Source organism: Homarus americanus, unplaced genomic scaffold (assembly GCF_018991925.1).
Source record: "Homarus americanus isolate GMGI-L3 unplaced genomic scaffold, GMGI_Hamer_2.0 scaffold25013, whole genome shotgun sequence".
In the NCBI taxonomy this organism is placed as follows: Eukaryota; Metazoa; Arthropoda; class Malacostraca; order Decapoda; family Nephropidae; genus Homarus; species Homarus americanus.
This window is the reverse complement of record NW_024722158.1, coordinates 11,260,625-11,283,008: the sequence shown is the minus strand read 5'-3', so window position 1 is coordinate 11,283,008 and position 22,384 is coordinate 11,260,625.

Below are 22,384 nucleotides of genomic sequence, written 5' to 3'. Positions count from 1 at the left end.
AGTTGCTCTCACTTGAAGTTATGTACGTTTCAATCTCTCTCTCTCTCTCTCTCTCTCTCTCTCTCTCTCTCTCTCTCTCTCTCTCACGGAGGAAAAACGAGACGCATTCCAGAGATGAATCGTGTTTCTCTGTTGACTCGGAAAAATCCCATCAGCGAGACGGCATAACACATTCCTTCACATAATGCCAGTGTGTTAACTATGCATAACAGAGAGGCATAGGACGGCATAAAGTGTGTAGTGTAGGATATAATGCACTAGAGTCTGCTTATATGTAGTTAAAAGTCATTGTAGTGTAGTTAAATGTGAGTGTTTTAGTATGGTAGACACGAATGTATGTGTGTTCGTTCAGTGTGTGTGTGTGTGTGTGTGCCCTGTTCCGTTCGTGCGAGCTTCTATGTATAAATTTATGTCTATGTGTATGTATGTATAGTCACAGGTGATAGAAGGCGAGGTCAATACATAATCAACTAACACGACACACACCCGGGCCATTGAGCCTATATCCAACATGGAGGCAAACTACCACTCACATTTATTTTGTTATGGCCAATTGCGTGGTTTCCCGAATATATTTTTTTTGTGTACTATTTTTTGTCTATATTTTTTTTTATGAAAGCGGTATTGTTTATGTCGGGTGTAAACAGTAACTAAATTCAATTAGTTTCGGACAATTGAGTCGAGGAAAATATTTGTGATATTTTGTTTTCGTTGTGTCGTTCAGATGTCAAGTGAATTGACTAACTCTTCATTCTCGATACATTTGTGCTAACGTGTCATGGGGTTGTTATTATTATTGTTGTTGTTGTAATGGTTGTTATTGTTGTTATAACTGGTGTTACTATTGTTCTTGTTGTTATTGTTTCTTTTGTTTTTGTTGCTGCTGCTGTTCTTGTTATTGGTGGGGATATTGTTGGTATTATCAATATTGTTATTATTAATGTTATTGTTAATTGTGTTTAGATTATTAATGTTTTGTTATTTATACCGTTGTTATTATTATTATTATTACTCCCCATTTCTCTTCGTTTATCCATCAATTACCCTTCAATTACCTCTTTTATTTTCCTCTTCCCCTTTCTCTGTCTCTCTCTCTCCTTTTCTTCTGTCCTTTTTTTTCTCGTTTTCCTTCCTCCTTCCCTTTCTCTCTCTTTGTTCTTCCTGCTTCATTTTCACTCCACATTTCTCCTTCCACTTCTTTTCGTCTCCCTCTGCCTCCTATCAATCGTTCAATTTTCTTCATCTATCCCTCCTCCTCCTCCTCCTCCTCCTCCTCTTCTTCACAACCCTTCCTATTCATCCCGTCTTTCTTTTCGATTTACGTTTTCTTCTTCTCCTCTTCTCCACCTCCTCCTCCTCCTCTTCTTCTCCACATCTTTTTCTCTCCTCCTCTTCCTTTTTTCCCCACATCTTTCTCTTCCTTTCCCATTTTGATCTTCTCTTCTCCTCCCTTCTCTCGTCTCTCGGATCAACTTAATATTTATTCTCTCTTTTTTTCGTTTATTCTCCTCATCTTCCTTTTCCCTCCCTCGTTTTCCTCCTCTTCCTCTCCTCTTCCTCCTCTCCGGTTGCACTTCGGCCACGCGTAAACCGGGAACGACAGTGTATAAATCCTCTTCCTCTCTTCCTCCTCTTGTCCATCTCTTCCGCCTCTTGTCCTCCTCGTCCTCCTCCTGTTATCCTCCCTTTCCTCTCCATTTCATCCCCCTACTATTCCTTTCTTCCCCCTGCTGCCTCCCCCTCTTTCCCCTCCTCTTCCTCTCCCCCTCTCTCTTCCTCCTCTTCCTCTCCCCCTCCTCTCTTCCTCCTCTTCCTCTCCCCCTCCTCCTCCATTCGCCGGCTCCACTTGGCCACACATAAACCAAGAGCGTCACTGTATCTGAATCATACGTGGGAGGAGGAGAGGGGGCCGGAGGAGAGGGGGGAGGGGTGGAGGAGAGGGGGAGAGGGGGGGAGGGGGAGGAGTGAGGGGGGGGAGGAGTGAGGGAGGGGGACGGAGGAGTGAGGGGTGGAGAGCCCGCTGTCAACCACCTCCAGAAGAGTCCGATATTGTGTGTTACTCAGCGATGCACTGACCTCGCTCGATGAGTCTCTCTCTCCCTCCCTCTCTCTCTCTCTCTCTCTTGGTAGTCAACAGCTGGGGCAGAGAGAGAGAGAGAGAGAGAGAGAGAGAGCGTTGCGGTAGTATAAAGCAGACAATTTTTATCGCGTATAAATTGAAAGGAGAGTAGAGAGCTTGTTACTTAAAGGTACTAGAAATCCTAATGGTGGTCACAGAGGCCGCAGGAATATTGTAGTTGTTTAAGACTTGGTCATGGGGAGGCAGAGAGGTGGTTTATGGTCACGGGAGCAGAGGGATTGTTGCCATAGGGAGGGATTGTGGCTACTGAATGAGAGGGATTGTGACCAGTGAAGGAGAGGGATTGTGGCCAGTGCGAAAGGGATTATGACCACTGAAGGAGAGGGATTGTGGCCAGTGAGAGAAGGATTGTGACCACTGAAGGAGAGGGATTGTGGTGAGAGAAGGATTGTGACCACTGAAGGAGAGGGATTGTGGCCAGTAAGAGAAGGATTGTGACCACTGAAGGAGAGGGATTGTGGCCAGTGAGAGAAGGATTGTGTGACCCTGAAGGAGAGGGATTTTGGCCAGTGAGAGAAGGATTGTGACCACTGAAGGAGAGGGATTGTGGCCAGCGAGAGAAGGACTGTGGCCACTGAAGGAGAGGGATTGTGGCCAGTGCGAAAGGGATTGTGACCACTGAAGGAGAGGGATTGTGGCCAGTGAGAGAAGGATTGTGACCTCTGAAGGAGAGGGATTGTGGCCAGTGAGAGAAGGATTGTGACCACTGAAGGAGAGGGATTGTGGCCAGTGAGAGAAGGATTGTGACCACTGAAGGAGAGGGATTGTGGCCAGTGAGAGAAGGATTGTGACCACTGAAGGAGAGGGATTGTGACCATTGAGAAAGGGATTGTGACCTCTGAAGGAGAGGGATTGTGGCCAGTGAGAGAAGGATTGTGGCCTCTGAAGGAGAGGGATTGTGGCCAGAAACGTGGAAAGAATCGTTATCTTCTGTAATTACGTAAAAAAATAATGGTGTCTTTGGAGGAGACATCCAAGGTTTCTTTTGGCACTGCAAGACGTTGTGTTCCCTGGTGACGTCAGCACATGTGGAAATCCATCATGTTGTTGTCAGGTTAGTGGAGTCGTGTTTTGGCCCAACCTGACACTGGTTAAACTCAGGGGGACCAATTCGTCAACAGCTTGAGAGGGATCACTTTGTAAACAGCTTGAAGGGGACCACTTTGTAAACAGCTTGAAGAGGACCACTTAGTTAAAGCTTGAAGTAGAGCACAACCTCAACAGGTCATCGTGGGGAGCCTCAGGTTACCACGTCTTAACGCACTTCGAACTAAAGCCTGAAGGAGCTCCAAGGATATCCCAAAACGTGGTGTTGAATCCCTCGGCCGCTTCTCTTGTTATCCTTAACGTCGCCAGGACGTTCCTAGTCCTAGAGGGAGAGAATCCTTGAACACCTCAACACGCTCCCTTGAATGTTTACTAAATTCGTTCAGGTGCTATAGGTTTTACCCCCCAGAATGTTTTTGCAGATTGCCGTGCTCGTGGGGTAATCTTGCTGGTTGTTTTGCAAATTGCTTTACGCGCCGGGGGATCGTCTTGATTGCTTTGTAAATGGTTTTACATGCTGTGAAGTGTTGTTGGATGTTCGCTTAAAGTGCTTTAAATGCTCCAGTATGTTCTATTAAACTGACGGAGGAGGAGCCGGTGTTTCTTTACTTGTGGGGTACTAGGAAGGGCCTGAGAGTACTGTGGGGTGAGGGTCTTGATACGCTCCTTTGGCTTTACGGGGCAAGTTCTTTTTCATATTTCTCACCTGCATAGATTTTGTTGACGTACCACATTTTATTTATTTATTTTTTTATTTATTTCACTTAGCTTCTTTCTTGCTTTCTTATTTATTTTCTGTCTGAGGCTCTGTAAGCCTTCGAAGATAATTTTATGTGAGTGTTTGGAGCATTACGACCAAGACTCATTTAATACTTGGAAGTTATTTGTATTTTATTATTTTTCACATTTAATTTTATACAACCCTGGGATAGTATTGCTGAGTCCCGGTAATTCCCTTCTAATCTTTTACTTTTTTTAATTTTCATAATTTGCTAAGTCTCTGATATTAGATTTTTATTTACTTTATGGTTTATTTATAGTTTTAAATTTTAATATAATTTATTTACTAATAATCATCATATTTTTATTCCCTCCTTCCTTCCTTCCTTCCTTCCTTCCTTCCTTCCTTCTTGTTCATTATCATTTATTTACCTCTTATCATTTTCTTTCCTTACCAATTATCCATTTTCCTTTAACATTGTATTTTAGTCACGAGAAAATCTATTACGCTTCAGTCTTTCACCATTACAGTCGAAAATCATTACTTCCTCCAAGTCTCGTTTTTGTTTCATTTCCATACAACTCAACAACGATTTTTCTCCTCAGTGTTGTGTTTTAGTCTGTGGAGAAATGGCGATTGAAATCCTGTAATGTCTTGGGACCAATTTTTGAGGGAAGTTGAGGAAGCCATCTGTCGGAGAGTGGCTCTACGTTAGGTTAACAAAAACCTGCCCGGGATAACAGCCAGTGATGGGATTATATTGTGTCTGTCTGTCTGTCTGTATGTCTGTGTCTGTCTGTCTGTATGTATGTCTTATGTGATTAATACCTACCAGTTCTCCCTCGCTACTTGTATATCTCTCGATTAACCTGTCTATTAGATAATGTATTACAACTATTTTAAAAACTCTAAAAAAAATAGTTTGTTTAGTAATATAATTATTTACATTTATATTCATCCTAAAATATATATAGAATTGTGTTTCTTTGACTGTTTCTGATTGAGTTAAACCATTAATTATTTACACCAAATTTATATAAAATTGGAGCAGTTTCCCTGGTGCTGATAGTTGGTTCATTGATTTTAATTACCAAATTAGTTGGGTTAATCAGGCAATATTTGGAGGCATTAATGGCTTCAGAACGATATAAGGGAAGCGTCGGCTGGCCCGGGAGATAATTATAAAATGTGTCCAGTAATGTGAAACGTTTGTCGGGGTTTTTTTATTAAGTTTTGACCCACTGATACGTTATCTTATCTCTCTGTCTTCAGTGATTTATTTACCACTTATTATTTCCTCTGTACGTCCCGATTATTCTAGAATTATTATTTTTCTCTTTAATTCCCGTTTTTTTTTTCTTGTGTGGATACGATTTTTATATTACGAAATTCAGTTATTGTTGATTATATATATTTTGGATAAGTTGTATCCTATTAGACGTTATCGGTTTTAATAATTTTTTTTTCACATTATTTTTACGTGCAGAATTATTTTTTATTTATTTTTTTTTGCAACAAATTTTCTCTGCAACTTTTTCCTTCTGTAAATTAGTTTTTTTTTTTGCCATTTTTTTTTACTTTTTTATTTATTTATTATCTTTTATACTTTCTTCCTTTAGAGTAGTATCTCCAAGTAACTTTTTGTTTTATAAGTTTTTGCTAGTTACTTTTGCCTCTCATATAATAGCCTTGTCTTTCAACAATTTTTATATCTTTCATCTTGTAATACTTTTTCTCTCTCACTAGTTTTAAGAATTTTCACCCTGTAATAACTTTTTCCTACATATCACTATATATATTTTTTTTAACTTTCCCTCTCCCAAACTTTTTCCCCTGAATGTGCAGTACTCTTACATAAACTTTCCCGTGGCAAAACTTTCTTTCAGTATTTCACACTTTTTATTTTACGTATACTTTCACCGTGTAATAGTTCGTAACTGTAAATCTTGTGTTTTTGTTAAGTTATCCCTGGTAATATTTTTTTTTGTAGGGGGCGTGGAGAGTTACTAGGGGGTACTATCTTATTTTTTACTCTACCTCCTGTTGTGGTGATGGTGGTTGTTGTGGTGGTGGTGGTGGTTGTTGTGGCTGTTGTTGTTATCCATGTTGTCTCTGATAGTAAAGAGAAGTGGATGAAGAATATGTATAATAAAAAGGGAAAGATTAAATACATGATAAATACGAAATAGTTGTTTTTTCTGTCGTAATAATAATAATAATAATTCTCTCTCTCTCTCTCTCTCTCTCTCTCTCTCTCTCTCTCTCTCTCGTTTTCCCTATGCCCTGTCCTCTTTCTTCTCTCCCCCTCTTCCCTCTCCTAGTCGTTCATTCCTCCTCCCTCTTCTTTTCTCATTCCTCCTCCCTTCTTCCTTCCCCATTCCTCCTTCCTTCTTCCTCCCTCCCTTTCTCTTCCCTACTCCTCCTATTTTTCCTTCTTCCTCCTCCCTCTCTTTCCTCTCCCTCTTATTTCTACTCGTCTCTCCCCCTCCTCCTCCCCCCCCTCCCCGTTCACCTGATCTTGGATATATTTAACGTGTGCACCGGTGTGACAGTGATATAGCCGTCCGCGCAAGGTGAAAACTGCGCATTTTTTAGATTACATATTTATAGTGAATCTTCTTGACCAGTTTTAGAAGTCGTAGTAGTTGTTTTGTTGTTGTTGTTGTTGTTGTTTTAGTTGTTGTAGTGTTGTTGTTGTTGTTGTTGTAGTGTTGTTGTTGTAGTGTTGTTGTTGTTGTAGTGTTGTTGTTGTTGTTGTAGTGTTGTTGCTTGTTGTTATTTCCCCCATTTTTCCACCAAACCACCACGTCATCCACAAGCATTGACTTAGGTGGTTGGTAATTTCCAGTTAGTCCTGTGTGATTGTAACTCTATATTTTGTTGTGATTTGTGTTGTAACTTTGATTATACCTGTTGTACCTGTACCTGTTATATACCTGTATCTTCACATGTACCTGAAAAGTTATTACTAAATTAATTCCATAGACGATATATAAATGACAGTCATATCGTGTAAATTTTCTGTGTGTTTGGTTGTGTTCGTACGCGGCGGGTCAGTATGAAGGGTTTCAGCCGGGGGGTTGAGTTACGCTCGTACGAAGACGTTGAAATAGTGAAGTGAACGGCGTCACTGATTTATTAGGAGTCAAATATTGAAGGTACGAATCCGTAACTCATTCCCACCCGATTCGGATTCAGGGTTCGGACTCAGAGGATTCTTATACCATTTATTTCTTCCTAAAATTCATTGCTAAGAGAACGTATCTAGTTAAGGTAGAGTCTCAACTTAATTTTTATGCCATTTTTAGATGTATCTTATTTTATGCTGTTGATTAAAAGAGATCCAGGTAGATGTTTGTCTCACGTCTCCAGTTACGAGAAAAATTTTACCGTAAGAGTCCCTTTGAGAATCTCGTCTCTGAGCGTCATTTTAAGTACAGGTTTAAGAGGCTGAATTAATTTCCGGCCGCTGGACCTTGATTGTTCTGACGAAACCTTTGGATTAGGTTAGGTTACAGGGTAGATTGGTGTTGGTTAGGGTTTGGTTAGGTTAGGTTACAGGGTAGATTGGTGTTGGTTAGGGTTTGGTTAGGTTAGGTTAGGTTGTGTTACATGGTCGATTGGTTAGTCTTAAGATACAGGGATTATTATTGGAGGTTTGGGTTTGGTTAGATTAGGTTAAGGAAGGCTTAGGCTTAGGTTACAGGGTAGATTGGTTAGGGTTTGGTTGGATTTGGTTAGGTTAGGGGTCATGGTAATTATGTTAGGTTAGGACTTCTTCCCTCTTTCTTCCCTCCCCCCCTCTTCTTACCTCTTTCCTCTCTCCCTTTCCTCCCATCCATCTTTACCTCTTCCTCTCCTCTTTCCCCTCCTTCTCCTCCCCCTCTTACCCCCCCTTACCCCCCTCGTATCATCTAGCGAAGGTGGCAGATGTCGTATGAGTTTTGGAATTAATTAAAGGAACGTGGGAGATTATGTGTCAAAAATAGTGTTGATGAAAGCTAGCGTGGCTCTCTCTCTCTCTCTCTCTCTCTCTCTCTCTCTCTCTCTCTCTCTCTCTCTCTCTCAGATTCCTTCCTCCACTCACCCACTTCCCTTCACCCTTTTCTCTTTCCCCAACACCATCCGTTCACCCCCTCCTCTTTACCTCTCCCAAGTAGCTACCTATCCCCTTCCTCCTCCTCCCTTCAATCTCCCTTTCACCCCCTTCACTTCCTTCCCCTTTAACTCCTCTTCCCCCCTTTAACCTCCCTTTAACCTCTCTTCCCCCTATAACCTCTCTTCCCCCTTTACTCTCCCATTTCCCTTTACCCTCACCATTATCCCTTCGCTCTCCCCATCACCTTTTTATCTTCCCCTCCCCATTTACTCTCCCATCACCCCCCACCCCATTTACTCATCCCATCACCCCTCTAGTGGCTCATAAAACTTGTCAGGCAGGGCTGTCCACGTATATCACATAGTCCTTATGATCTTCTGAAGTGTTGAAGTTTATTCCTTAGGAGTTTTTTCCCTTGATAATATTTCCTTTTCCTTCTTACCGGGGCAGTTTTTTTTCCTTTTCCCCTTCTACTAACCCTCGTCCCTCTCTTCCTCGTCTTCCTCTTCCTCGTCTTCCTCCTCCTCTCTTCCCTCCTCCTCGTCTTCCTCTTCCTCGTCTTCCTCCTCCTCCTCCTCCTCCTCCTCCTCCCTACTCCTCCTCGTCTTCCCTCTCCTCCTCCTGCCAACCTTCCAGTGACTTGCTCATCGCCCTGCCCTGCCTTTCAAGACCCCCCCATCCCTCCATCCTCTCATCCTCCCATCCCTCCCATCTTCTCTCCCTCTCCTTCTACCTCCTACACTTGTTGGTCTTCCTCGTTTCCTCACACGTCCATCCTACCTCCTCTTCTTCCTCCTCCTCCATGTCACTCTTGATATTTTCATTTCCACATCACAACCACCATCCCACTACCATCACAACCACCATCCCACTACCATCACAACCACCATCCCACTACCATCACAACCACCATCCCACTACCATCACAACCACCATCACTCTACCATCACACACCATAACTCTACCATCACAACCACCATCCCACTACCAGCACAACCACCATCCCTACCATCACAACCACCATCACTCTACCATCCCAACCACCATCACTCCCACCATCACAACCACCATCACTCTGCCATCACAACCACCATCACTCCCACCATCACCAGCCCACCATCCACCATCCACCATCCTCCACCTTCCACCATCACTCTACCATCACAACCACCATCACTCTACCATCACAACCACCATCCCACTACCATCACAACCACCATCCCACTACCATCACAACCACCATCACTCTACCATCACAACCACCATCACTCTACCATCACAACCACCATCACTCTACCATTCTTCCTGTTTCCATCCCACTCACACACTCAATTTCTCTCTCATGGTGCCATTATACTACCATTCCTCCCCGTCTTACTATGCTTCGATTATCCTTCGTCTCCTGTTCACCCCATATTTGCCTCCTACCTCCCCATTTTATGCCCCAACCACCTATTTTATGCCCCAACTCCCCATCTATGCCCCCAATTTCCTCATTTATGCCCCTATTCCCATCTTTCCTTCCTTCCTTCGTTCCTTCCTTCCTTCCTTCCTTCCTTCATTCATTAGGTTATGTGTTTTGTTTCCCCCTTCTTAATTTCCCCTTAACCAATCTTTTTTCTTCCACTCCCAATATTTCATCCCATTTTTCTTTTCGATCTTTATTCTTCTCTTGTCTCACCCTTCCCCTTCGTTGTCAATTAGTTGTAATTTCTCCTCTTCCCTCCTCTTTATCGTCTCTTGTTTCCATCTAATCGTTCCATCATTCTTACTTGGATGGGTTTGATGTTCCCCCCCCCTCCCCTCCTCCTTCCTTTCCCTCCCCTTCCCTTCCCTCCCCTTTCCTTTCCTTCCCTCTCCCCCACCTGACACTCTATACCTGTATTGCCCAATCCAGTTCAATCGTCTTTCCAATCTATTCCTTATTTTTATTTAGTTCATCTAGTCCCCAGTCGAATCACTCCAGTCCTCTCCAGCCCCAATCTAGCTCTACCCTCCCTCCAATCAAGCCCTCCCCTCTCCCCAATCTAGCCCCTACCCTTCCTCCAATCAGTCCCTATTCTCCCTGCAATCCAGTCCTCCCTTGGCCCCAATCTGTCCACTCGGCCATGTCGGTGCGTCTGTCAAGTGTGTGTGTGAATCGATGATGATTAGCATAGTGTATGTAGAGTACAAGGTCGACCTCCAACTTGTGTCTTTGAGTGGTACCTGGAAGGGGGCCGTAGTTAAGGTGGAATGACGTCTTTACTCTTTAACCTTCTTCTCTGACCGTAGTTAGCGGTTGATAACGTCATTATCCTACGACTTTAACTGACCGTCGTTAGGTTAGGTCTTAGTCAAACGTTAGTGTGTATGTTGTTGTTAGTGGCTGATGGTATTGGGGGTAGTGGTGCTCGTAGGGGAAAGGGGTGGTTGTGGTTGTAGTGGGAAGGGAAAGGGGTGGTTGTGGTTGTAGTGGGAAGGGAAAGGGGTGGTTGTGGTTGTAGTGGGAAGGGAAAGGGGTGGTTGTGGTTGTAGTGGGAAGGGAAAGGGGTGGTTGTGGGGGAGGGAAAGGGTAATGATGGTTGTGGTGGTCATAGGAGAAAGGAATGGGTATAGTCGTGATGATAGTTGTAGAAGGAAAGAAAAAAAGGGGGATGGTAGTGGTGGTCGTAGAGAAGAAGGGAATTGGATGATGATGGTGATAGTGATAGCTGCTAGGAGGAAGGGAGAGATGGGATGATAGTGATAAGTGAAGGGAAGAGGGATGGTGAAAGTGATGGTGGGATAGTGGTGATGGGGATGATGTTGGTTGTGATAAGAAAAGGAATGGTGGCAGTGATAGTGGTAGTAAGAAGGGCGGGGGGGTGTTATCCTACTCTCAGAGAATGTTGCTCAAGGGGACACAGCCGATCAATGTCTGTCTGTGTCTCTCTCTGTCTCTCTGTCTCTCTGTCTCTCTGTCTGTCTGTCTGTCTATCTGTCTATCTGTGACTGTATCATTCTAAATATTTTTCTATCGCTTATCTGTCTATTTTTTTCTCATAATCTATCTATCCAACCACCCGATTATATGTCTATCTGTACTGTAATGTTTGTGTAAGACTCTCTCTCTCTCTCTCTCTCAGCTGGTGGCACCGTGGCTAATCTCTCGACATTGGTGGAGGGAGACGCAGGTTCTTTGTCGTCTCCTTGTTGATGTACTTAATTTATGACCCATATATCGTGCACGATCATTGGCCGAGGGGTAATAACACCACATTCTTATTGGCTGGTGGGGGGTAGAAGGTAATAACACTACCACATTCTTATTGGTTGGGGATAATAATAATAATAATAATAACACGATCTCATTGGTTGATATGGATTGATATGATTAGATGGCGTAGGGAGAGAGAGAGAGAGAGAGAGAGAGAGAGAGAGAGAGAGAGAGGGGAAAAACAGGGAGAGAGAGAGAGAGAGAGAGAGAGAGTATAAATCTCTTCCTCGTTTTTATGTTTGTATGTTTTTCCTCTGCTTTTTATCTCACCGTTGTTGGGAATTTCTCTTTTTACTACCAAGTTTGTTTTTATCTTTGGGATATTTACTTATTGTCGTCTTTTTTCTTCTGCAGGATATGTAGGATTTGTTTAATTGTAGGATTTGTTTAATTGTAGGATTTGTCTAGATGTAGGAAGTTTTCACATAACTAACCAAATAAATAAATGAATGAATGAATGAGTGAATGAATGATAGACTGAGTAACAGACTGACTGACTGACATACGAACTGAGATAACTTTTTTTTTTCATCGGTTCGTAACTTATGACCAACTCTGAGTCTTTTTTTTTTATATATATATAGTTTTCCCTTTTCTTTCTTATGGTAATTCTCGGAGGGTGTGGTGAGGTGATGGGGCGAATAGTGATTGTTTGCTTTTTATCGTGAGGGGGGAGGGGGGGAGGAGGAGGAGGGGGGTAGGGGAGGGGGGTAGGAGGGGAGGAGGGGGTAGTAGGGGAGGGGGGAGGGGAGGAGGAAGATATATATGGAGGAGATAATGTAAGGGGAAAAGGAGGACAACAGGAAAGAGGGTGACATACAAGAAAGAGAGAGAGAGAGAGAGAGAGAGAGAGAGAGAGAGAGAGAGAGAGAGAGAGAGGGGCTTGCTACTGGTGTTTCTGCTAAGCTGCTACTGCTGTTGCTGCTGTGATAAATGCTGTTACATCCGCTGCTGTGTGCTCGTTGCTGCAGGCACACGTACAGCCAACTATTGTTAAGACATTTTGGTAATGGACATCAAGCCGAGTCAAAATAGGACATTGTGGATGGGATGAGATTCCAATTAAGCCAAATTGGGACATGGTGGATTGAACACCAACTCAAATTAGGGCCTTTTGGTTTGAATATTGAACCCAATTAGGACACCTAGAAGGGACATTTAACCAATTAAACCAAAGTAGGACATTTTGGTGTGAATGTCAAACCAAATTAGGGCATTGTGGAGCGAACATAACCGATATTTGGACATTTTGGTTGTAATATTACACCACATTAGGACACTACAAGGGACATTCAACCAATTAAACCAAAGTAGGACATTTTGATTTGAACATCAAACCAAATTAGCGTACTATAAGAGACATACAACCAATAAAACCGAAGTAGGGCATTTTGGTGACAACATCAAGCCAAATTGGGACATTCTGGAAGGGGACACCAATCCAGCACTGCCAGACAAAGGACATGGGACGCTGGTGTTTGTGACATGTTGTTGAGGAATTAGACGTCACGTGCGTTTTATGACTGTCGACTCGTAAATCACAGGAGGGAATATTTGGATGGTAATTTTGAGTGTTTATGAGAGAGAGAGAGAGGGAGAGAGAGAGAGAGAGAGAGTTAATCCATTGAATAGTATTTAATGGTTTTATGGAAATGGGTTCAAGCAAAAAGTATAATTTTATGGGTTACTGGGAAGGGGTTGACCCATTTATTACTTAATGGGTTAGGAGATAGTGGTTAATATCTTAGTAGGATGGAATGGGAGAATAATGGGTGTTTGTTAGGAAAGGGGTTGAATCATTTAGCTGCTGTTAATGGTTTGTTGTGAGGGGCTCAACCATTTAGAAATATTTAATGGTTAAAGAGATGGTAATTATGAGTCTCTTGATAAGGTTAAATGGGGCAGATAATGGTGTTTGCTGGGAGATAATTAACCATGAGTACAGTTAATGAAGAGAATGTAACATAAGAAATTAATGGGAAATGGAGTTTACTTGATGAGTTGCAAGGAGGGAAGGGATGACTGCAACAAGGAATGGCTGAGACGAGGGAAAGAAATATTGCAACGTTTATATCAATGAAGGAAAGAATTTAACGATTTTTTACAATGTAGAGAAGGAATAATTGCAACAAATGAAGGAATGAGTGCAAGACAGGAAGGAATGTTGGCAAGAACACAAGGAATGTGTGCAACAAAGGGTGGAATGACTTCATCGAGGTAGGAATGGCTACAATAAGGGAAGAGTTACCTGCAACAAGAATGGCTGCAACAGGCACTGTGTGTGTGCGTGTGTGTGTGTGTGTGTGACCAGGATGAGGTGGGCCACAACCACAGTATTTATGATATTAATTCCCTCCCCTTGCATGGTGCTCCACATCTGCCGTCACTAGGGGGCCTTACCACACCCCTCCACTTAAGGGTTATCTCCCCCTTCTTCCGTCCTGGCACCATGAGCCTTCGGGCAGAGGGGAGTTTAATATCCTTATCAGCCCCCGACACCCTCTCATTAAGATCATTTGCATGTGGGGCGTTATTCCCGTCCTTAACAAGGTGTGGAGGGAGGGAAGTACTCTTAGTGTGATGGGCCGTAGATACTGGCGGGAGGGAGACAGTACTCTAAGTCTGTTAGGCATTATCTGGTGGAGGGAAGGAAGGAGGGAGGGATCCAGGCAGTACTCTTCGTCTGGTGGACATTTGCTACTTGAGGGAAGGAGGGAGGGAGGGAGGGAAGAAGGAAGACAGTACTAATAGTCTGGAAGGAAAGGAGGAATGGTGATGGGGGAGTGAAGGAGGGGTGAGGGAGGGAATGAGATATGGTGATGAGGGACGGAAGGTATGAAGGGTGTTGGAGAGAGGGAGGGAGGAAAATAGTCACTCGTAATCTGGTAGGGAAAAGAGGGAGAGAGGGAATGGAAGAATGGTGTGAGAGAGAGGGGAGGAAGAGGGAGAGGTACTTTAGAGGGAGGGGTAATTATCTATAGGAGGGAAGAAGGAGGGTAGATGGCGAGGGATGTCTGTTTTTGTTGTCTTTGGTGTGTGTGTGTGTGTGTGTGTGTGTGTGTGTGTGTGTGTGTGTGTGTGTGTGTGTGTGTGTGTGTGTTCGTGTCTGTGTCTGTATGGTTAAACAGAAAAGATTCGTCATAAGAATCTAACAGACAAAGATAAACACAGACAGACAGTTTCCTCCCACCTGTTGTTAATTATGTTCTCCAGGTATTTCGGGTCAAATTCTGCAACGTCATGTAAACACGGTAATAAAGTTATACAAGGTAAATTAATTATTACCTAAAAATACCTGCGAATTAAAGGTATTTTTAAAACCGTCTTTTTGTACTGTGTTAATGTTGTATATTTCTGCTGTATTTTTGATTGATTGATTTCGTTTCTATATTTATCTCCTTTTCATTTATTTTATTTTTATTTTTTACTTTTCTTTCACGTGTCTTTGTTATTTTTTTGTGAGTTTGTTTTACGTCATAACTCAACTTTGTGGAATGGACGAGAAGTTATGTTATTTGTTCACAGTTTTAACCCTATTTTTTTTCTTTGTGTTCTTGTTATTTATGTTCGACTTTTATCTAAATACCCGGGAAAAAAAAGTTTCTCTGACCTGCGATATATTTTTATTTACTTGTATTTATTTCAATTCTTTTTTATTTGTTTTTTTTTTCATTTCCATTATTATTTTGTTTTTGTTTTTAGGTGTTTTTATTGGGTATTAATTTTGTATTTATTTTTTGTTTTGTTTTTATTGTAATTTTTTTTTTGGTGGGTGGCGTCATTATATATTTTATTTTCTTGTTTTTTTCATTATTTTTGTGTATGTTTTGTTTTTTTCGAATCTTTATTTATATTTGCATACATTTCGTCGTTATATTTTTTATTGTTATCCCCCTCTCAGTTTAAAATAATATAGTCATCGTGCTGTCTGTGTCTGTCTGTCTGTCTAACACACAACAATGTCCGAGTCATAATTTTAAGTTTACTTTAGTTATCCAGGTGCTGATAACGACACCAGGTGCTGATAACGACACCAGGTGCTTATAATGACACCAGGTGCTTCTAATGATCACCAGGTGTTCTAATGATCACCAGGTGCTTAATGATCACCAGGTGCTTCTAATGATCACCAGGTGTTTAATGATCACCAGGTGCTTCTAATGATCACCAGGTGTTTCCCAATGACACCAGGTGCTTCCAATGACACCAGGTGTTTAATGATCACCAGGTGCTTCTAATGATCACCAGGTGTTTAATGATCACCAGGTGCTTCTAATGATCACCAGGTGTTTAATGATCACCAGGTGCTTCTAATGATCACCAGGTGCTTCTAATGATCACCAGGTGCTTATAACGACACCAGGTGCTTCCAATGACACCAGGTGCTTCCAATGACACCAGGTGCTTCTAATGATCACCAGGTGCTTCTAATGATCACCAGGTGCTTCTAATGATCACCAGGTGCTTATAACGACACCAGGTGCTTCCAATGACACCAGGTGCTTCCAATGACACCAGGTGCTTCTAATGATCACCAGGTGTTCTAATGATCACCAGGTGCTTAAATGGATCTCATTTTATAATAGGTGTTCAATAACGTCAGGTGACTCGAGGCGCTCATACCGATGTCACGTGACTCTTAAACACTGACAATGACTCACCAAGTTAATGACCACAGGTGATTAAAAGGTGACTCCTAATGATGCTAAATGACTCCTACATGTTCACAAAAAGCACAGGTAATTAACAGGTGTTCCTAATGATGCTAAATGATTCACAGATGTTCATAATAACCATAGGTGATTAACAGGTGTTCCTAATGATGCTAAATGACTCACAGATGTTCATAATAGGCACAGGTGATTAACAGGTGTTCCTAATGATGCTAAATGACTCACAGATGTTCATAATAGGCACAGGTGATTAACAGGGGCTCCTAATGATGCTAAATGACTCACAGGTATTTCTAAAGGTATATCAAGTGACTGGCGGGCATTCAGAATGTCCCCAAGTTAATTAAAGGTGCTGAGAACTACACCAGGTGATTATAATGACCTCAGGTGTCTTAATTGGTGTTCATTACGGCTCCAGGTGGGGGGGCCTCTTAATGATGTTTATGGTGGATTAGTTTACCTGGTAATTTTCTATTGCTTACATTTGGTTTTTTTGGGGATGTCGAATAATTATTGAGGTGGTTTATTGTATATAATTTTTATTTTTATTTTATTTTTTCTTTAGAAGCCAAAGTAGAGCTTAAAACTTTGATACTTTGGGCTGTTTATTCATATTTTTGTCATTATTTATTTAGTATTTTTATATTTTTTATTTTTTTTTACTATATAACTGATGGAAAATTATTAGTACTTTAGCTATTTTATTTATTTTATTTTATTTTATTTTATTTTATTTTATTTTATTTTATTTTTTGCTATTTAACGTTTATTTAAATACTTAAACAAGTTAACGGTATAAGAAATACTATTAGGAATACTGGAAATTATACATATTTTTTTTATATACCTAAGAAAATATGATTTATTGAAGGAATACACAAGAATATATTGAAGAAACTCTACTTTGATTTGATTAAACCGAGAGAAAAAATTAACTTGAAAAATTAAAACTGATAAAATTAACTTAAAAATATATCACAGCTTTAAAAAAAATCACTAAAAACTTTACCAATTTGTGAGTAGAAAAATATGGTCTCGTAAAAAAAAACTAAACTCGATTAATTGGCTTCCATAGAGTATATATGAAACTAATTGGTATCTGTACATTCATTAGACCACCTCCTAGGTATTACGACTCAATTATTTTTCGAATTTTTTTATTAATCCAATTTTTATTTGGGGAGTTAAAACACCTGCGTGGTCTCGTTGTTAATTGCCGGTAAATGACTTATTGGTCTTTGGTTTTTTACGCTGACACTGACTAATTGAATTCAAACAAGGTTCTGAAGGGAAGACCGAGGGCGGGGGGGAAGGGGGAAGGCAGGGTTGGTTAGGGAAGGAGGAGTAGGGGGAGTGTTGGTTAGGAAAGGAGGGAGGGGGGTGGGGAAGAGGTGAGGGAGGGGTTGGTGGTGAGGTGGAGGAGTGAGGGAATTGGTTAGGAAGGGGGGATTAGGAGGAAGGAATGGAGAGGGTTAGTGGAGTAAAGGGAGTTAGTGAGGGTGGTGAAGGAAGCGATGATTGGTAAGGAGGGGGGGGGGGAGGTTAGTGGGGAAAGAGAAGGGTGGGCCTAGTTTTATTGGAGAGAGAGAGAGAGAGAGAGAGAGAGAGAGAGAGAGAGAGAGAGAGAGTTGAATCTATTACTCAAGGGTTAGTTAGAGTTGCCGCTTGAGTGTTAGCTGGAAGTAAAGGCAAGTGGTTGGAGGTTGAGTTTATGTTAGGTATAGAGAAGTTAAGTTCCGGGTTGAGTGGCAGGTTGAGTGACAGTTTGAGGGACAAGTTGAGGGACAAATGAAGCGTCTTCATTGACATTGATCCATAATAAAGATTTTTTTTATTAATGACTCTCTCTCTCTCTCTCTCTCTCTCTCTCTCTCTCTCTCTCTCTCTCATTACACAGCGGGTCTCTTCTGGTCTATTTCCCTCGTTAATTAAATCAGGGGAACTGCGCCGCGAGAGAGAGAGAGAGAGAGAGAGAGAGAGAGAGAGAGAGAGAGAGAGAGAGAGAGAGAGAGAGAGACCCCACCACCACACTCTTTATCTTCTTGCAAACTAGATAAAGGGTATATGCCTTCTCTAAGTCTCTAAGCATATATAGACTATTAGTCGGGTTAGGGCGAGTTACTCCATTGCAAAAGGAAATAATTGCAATTGCAAACGCCACCAGCAACGGAAGAGTAAGGCTCATGAAGCACCTGTTGCGGAGGCTGTAGTGGCGAGAGTCTTATACCGTTGGCAAGAGTTCGTGATTTCTGTTGTTTATTTACTAAAACATCTGTTGCAATGAGAGTAATTCCGTTGCAACCAATGTATATCTCTGTTCATATGCCAGCAACTGGATAACGATTTCTAAATTGCTTTACGTAAATTACTCGGTTGCAAGAGTAATAATTTCTATTGCAGCCGCAGAAACTCGCTAACAAGGTCGTGTTCTGCACACCTGTTGCAACAGTGATAATTCAGTTGTGGCTTTAATATTACCGTTGCAGCTATATTGGAGTCCACCATTGTATAAGGAATAACTCCACTCCAACAGAAATGCTTCCGTTACATGCATGAACAACGGAAGAAAACAGTAGCTTATCAAATTGCCTGTTGCATCCTAACCTAACTATGCAACAGAAAACGGGACTAATGTTAACAGGGACATAAAGGAAGAATTAAGTCATGTAAATAATTTTTTTTTGTGTCATTGGGAGTAATTTTTTCCGCTGATAATCGTATTGCATGCAACATCACACTGAAATTGCAAAGGACCTAAGAAAGTAAATAGGGAATTTCTGGACGTTTCTGACGATCTGAATTACGTACTGATAGTGAGAACCCGTCAGCCAAGTTATGATTGGTTGGGGTTGCGTGACGTCATCTATGTAAATAAAGAGGGGGGTATATTACGGTTACTGACAATGGCTCTTTCAAGATGGCAGCTGACAACACGAACCTAACCTAACCAAAATGTCTCCGTTGCATGTATGAACAAGGGAAGAAAACAGAAGCTTTTCAAATTACCTGTTGTAACCTAACCTAACCTACCCTAACCTAACCTAACCTAACCTAACCTACCCTAACCTAACCTAACCTAACCTAACCTAACCTAACCTACCCTAACCTAACCTAACCTAACCAAGCTTATCATAGCTAATCTTAACCTGACTTATCCTGGGCAAACCAAACCGAACCGAACCTTAACTAACCAAATCTAACCTAACTTAACCAACCTAACCTAACCATCGTAAAGTAAGCCGGATTAGGTCAGGTCAGGTTACATTGGTTAGGTTAGGTTTGATTTGATTAGATTGTTTAAGTAAGTTTGATTAGATTGCGTTAGGTTAGGTTAGGTTAGGTTGAGGTTAGGTTAGGTTCATTCACGTAAGAGCAATGTTGAATCCTGACGTCACATGCAGTAGCCAGTCACACACCCTGGCTGACGGGCTCTCTCTAGTCATCGTGTGTCGGAATTAAAACAACTCACCTTGTCTTTACACAATAAAATAATACGTTCCCTATAATTGGTCTTAAATTTTTATCTAACCTATAATTACCTTCATTATACCAGGAATTATACATAGGGGTGATATTGTGATATTGCTTTTGTTCAGAGGGGATAATTGGGTGTTTTTAACCTTGTTATAATTATACAGGTTGTTCAGAATACAGTTGATTTGTTCATAATTGTTAGTCGTTCAGAGTTGATTTTGATCAACACCTTAAAGATGTTCAAAATATCACTGATTCACGTATTATGGCCGTTTAAAATGATAGAACTAATCCACACACACACACACACACACACACACACACACACACACACACACACACACACACACACACACACACACAACATGTCACAGTTCTCAAAAAACAACAACAACAGAATGATGTATTTTTTATTGAACTAATGTTGTCAACTCAAATACAACGTCACTAATATTAACAAATGGATATAAAGTTACGGTAGCAACATCCTCTAAACTGTTTCACGAGCGATTTATCAATTTATTTGATTTTAGGAGAGAGTGGGTTGGTGTGGGGGAGAGAGAGTGGGTTGGTGTGGGGGAGAGAGAGTGGGTTGGTGTGGGGGAGAGTGGATTGGTGTGGGGGAGAGAGTGGGTTGGTGTGGGGGGGAGGTGGTGTTGATGTGGGGGGGAGAGAGGTGGGTTGGTGTGGGGGAGAGAGAGAGTGGGTTGGTGTGGGGAGAGAGTGGGTTGGTGTGGGGAAGAGAGGTGGGTTGGTGTGGGGAGAGAGAGAGTGGAGTTTGGTGTGGGGGAGAGAGAGTGGGTTGGTGTGGGTGAGAGAGAGAGAGAGAGGGGTTGGTGTGGGGGAGAGAGGGATGGAGGTGTGGGGGAAGGGGGTGAGGGGGTGGGGTTGGAGGTGTGAGGGAAAGTGGGTTGGAGGTGTGAGGAGAGTGGGTTGGAGGTGTGAGGAGAGAAGTGGGTTGGAGGTGTGAGAGAGGGATGGAGGTGTGAGGAGAAGAGGGATGGAGGTGTGAGGAGAGAGAGTGGGTTGGTGTGGGGGAGAGAGAGTGGGTTGGTGTCAGAGAGAGAGAGAGTGGGTTGGTGTGGGGAGAGAGAGTGGGTTGGTGTGGGGACAGTGGGTTTGGAGGTGTGAGGAAGGGGCAGGGAGAGTGGATGGAGGTGCTTGAGGAGAGGATGGAGGTGTGAGGGAAGGGGATCTTGTTCACTGTATTGTTGAGGTAATTACGTACCTCGACTTTCTTTGTGTTGGTAAAAGATGTTATGATGTAATGTGTGTACAAGTCGCTGTACAAAAACACGTGTACACGATGCTATGGATTACTAGTAGAAGTGTACAAAAACCCTGTGTCGTGACGTGTGTACAGGACGGTGTGACGTAACGTGTATAGAAAACGCTGTGACGTAACGTGTGTACATGACGCTGTGACGTAACGTGTGTACATGGCGGTGTGACGTAACGTGTGTACAGGACGGTGTGACGTAACGTGTGTACATGGCGCTGTGACGTACCGTATGTACATGACGCTGTGACGTAACGTGTGTATGATCATATCGTATGCTCCGGGTGACGTGAGCATGAGAGCATATCTTAACTGCTTCCAAGTTGTTGACAAACGGGTCAATATTAGGGGAGTGTGGGGTCATTTAGAGCCTAGATGCCATTAGTTAGTTTTAGGGAGGTAAGTTAAGGCGAACCAAGTTAGGCTAAGTTGATTAGTGTGGCTCCCAGACCTTGTAAGTTGCCAGAGCCACTGTCTCTAGTTACCCCGAGCTGACGTCAGGGGCCACGTGCTGATGTTCGTGGCCTTCTGTTGACGTTTAGGGCTCTTTTGTTGACGTCCAGGTACCTTTGCTGACTTCCTTGATCTTCTACTGACGTCAGGGTCCATGTACTGGTGTTTGTGGTCTTTTGCTGACATTTAGGACTCACTTTTTTTGATGTCCAGGATCCTTTGCTGACGTCCTTGGTCTTCTACTGATGTCAGGGTAAATCTTGCTGACGATGGGATTGAAATTAACGTCATGTTCACTCAAAGGCGTCAGGGTCAACGGCTGACAATATTGGATCCCTTAATCATCACCTTTTCTCGCAATCACCAGTTACCCCATTCCTTAAAGTTCTCCTTAACGCGTTTCCCTAATTCCCCCTTAACGCCCCTTAGCCCTTAACGCGAACCAACCCCTTTAAACTATGTCCCTATGTTAACCCCTTAGATTTTCATATAGCTGTCCTCTTAAACAACCCCCTTAATAATTCGTTGAAACCCTTAGACTTAACCTTTACCCCTTCTCCCCTTATCCCCTACCCCTTTACCACTTACCCCTTCACCCCCCTTCACTCCATCTCCCCTTAAACCTTTACGCTTTGTATCTTGTGAAAAAAAAATGGATTCAATAAACACGTAACATAATCTGTCATGCGGAGACCATTGTTGAAGAGGTTGTCTGTGTGTGTGTTTGTGAGGAGGAAGAGGGGGGAGGAAGAGGGGGGATGTGTGGGAGGTGGGGAGGAAGAGAATGAGGAGGCGGAGGGAGGTGTGAAGGGGGAAGAGGAGAGTGAAGAGATGATTGTAACATGAGGAAAAACTGAAGAAACGGCCAGAGGGAGATCTGTGAAAGGGAGGGGGGGGACTCAAGAGGAAAAACCCCAGGGCGAAGCAAGAAAGATTAGGATGTGAAGTAAACAGGGTCAAGCGAAACAAGATAGGTCAAGATGTGAAGCAAACAAGGTCAAGTGAAACAAGAAAGGTCAGGATGTGAAGCAACAAAGTGACTTGAGGACCCTGGGCGTGTGTGGGTGTGGGAGGAAGGCGACCTGTATGGAGAAATACACTTGAACGAAATCAACCTCCAGACTGAACGAACTGAAGTCCATCTCTCTTAATGTTTTCGTATTAGTTCGTCACATTAACCTCCCTATTTCGATAATGTGTTGATGATTTACCTCAGGTGTATGTAAATTTGCGTCTAATTTAGCTTTTGGAGTGACTAGA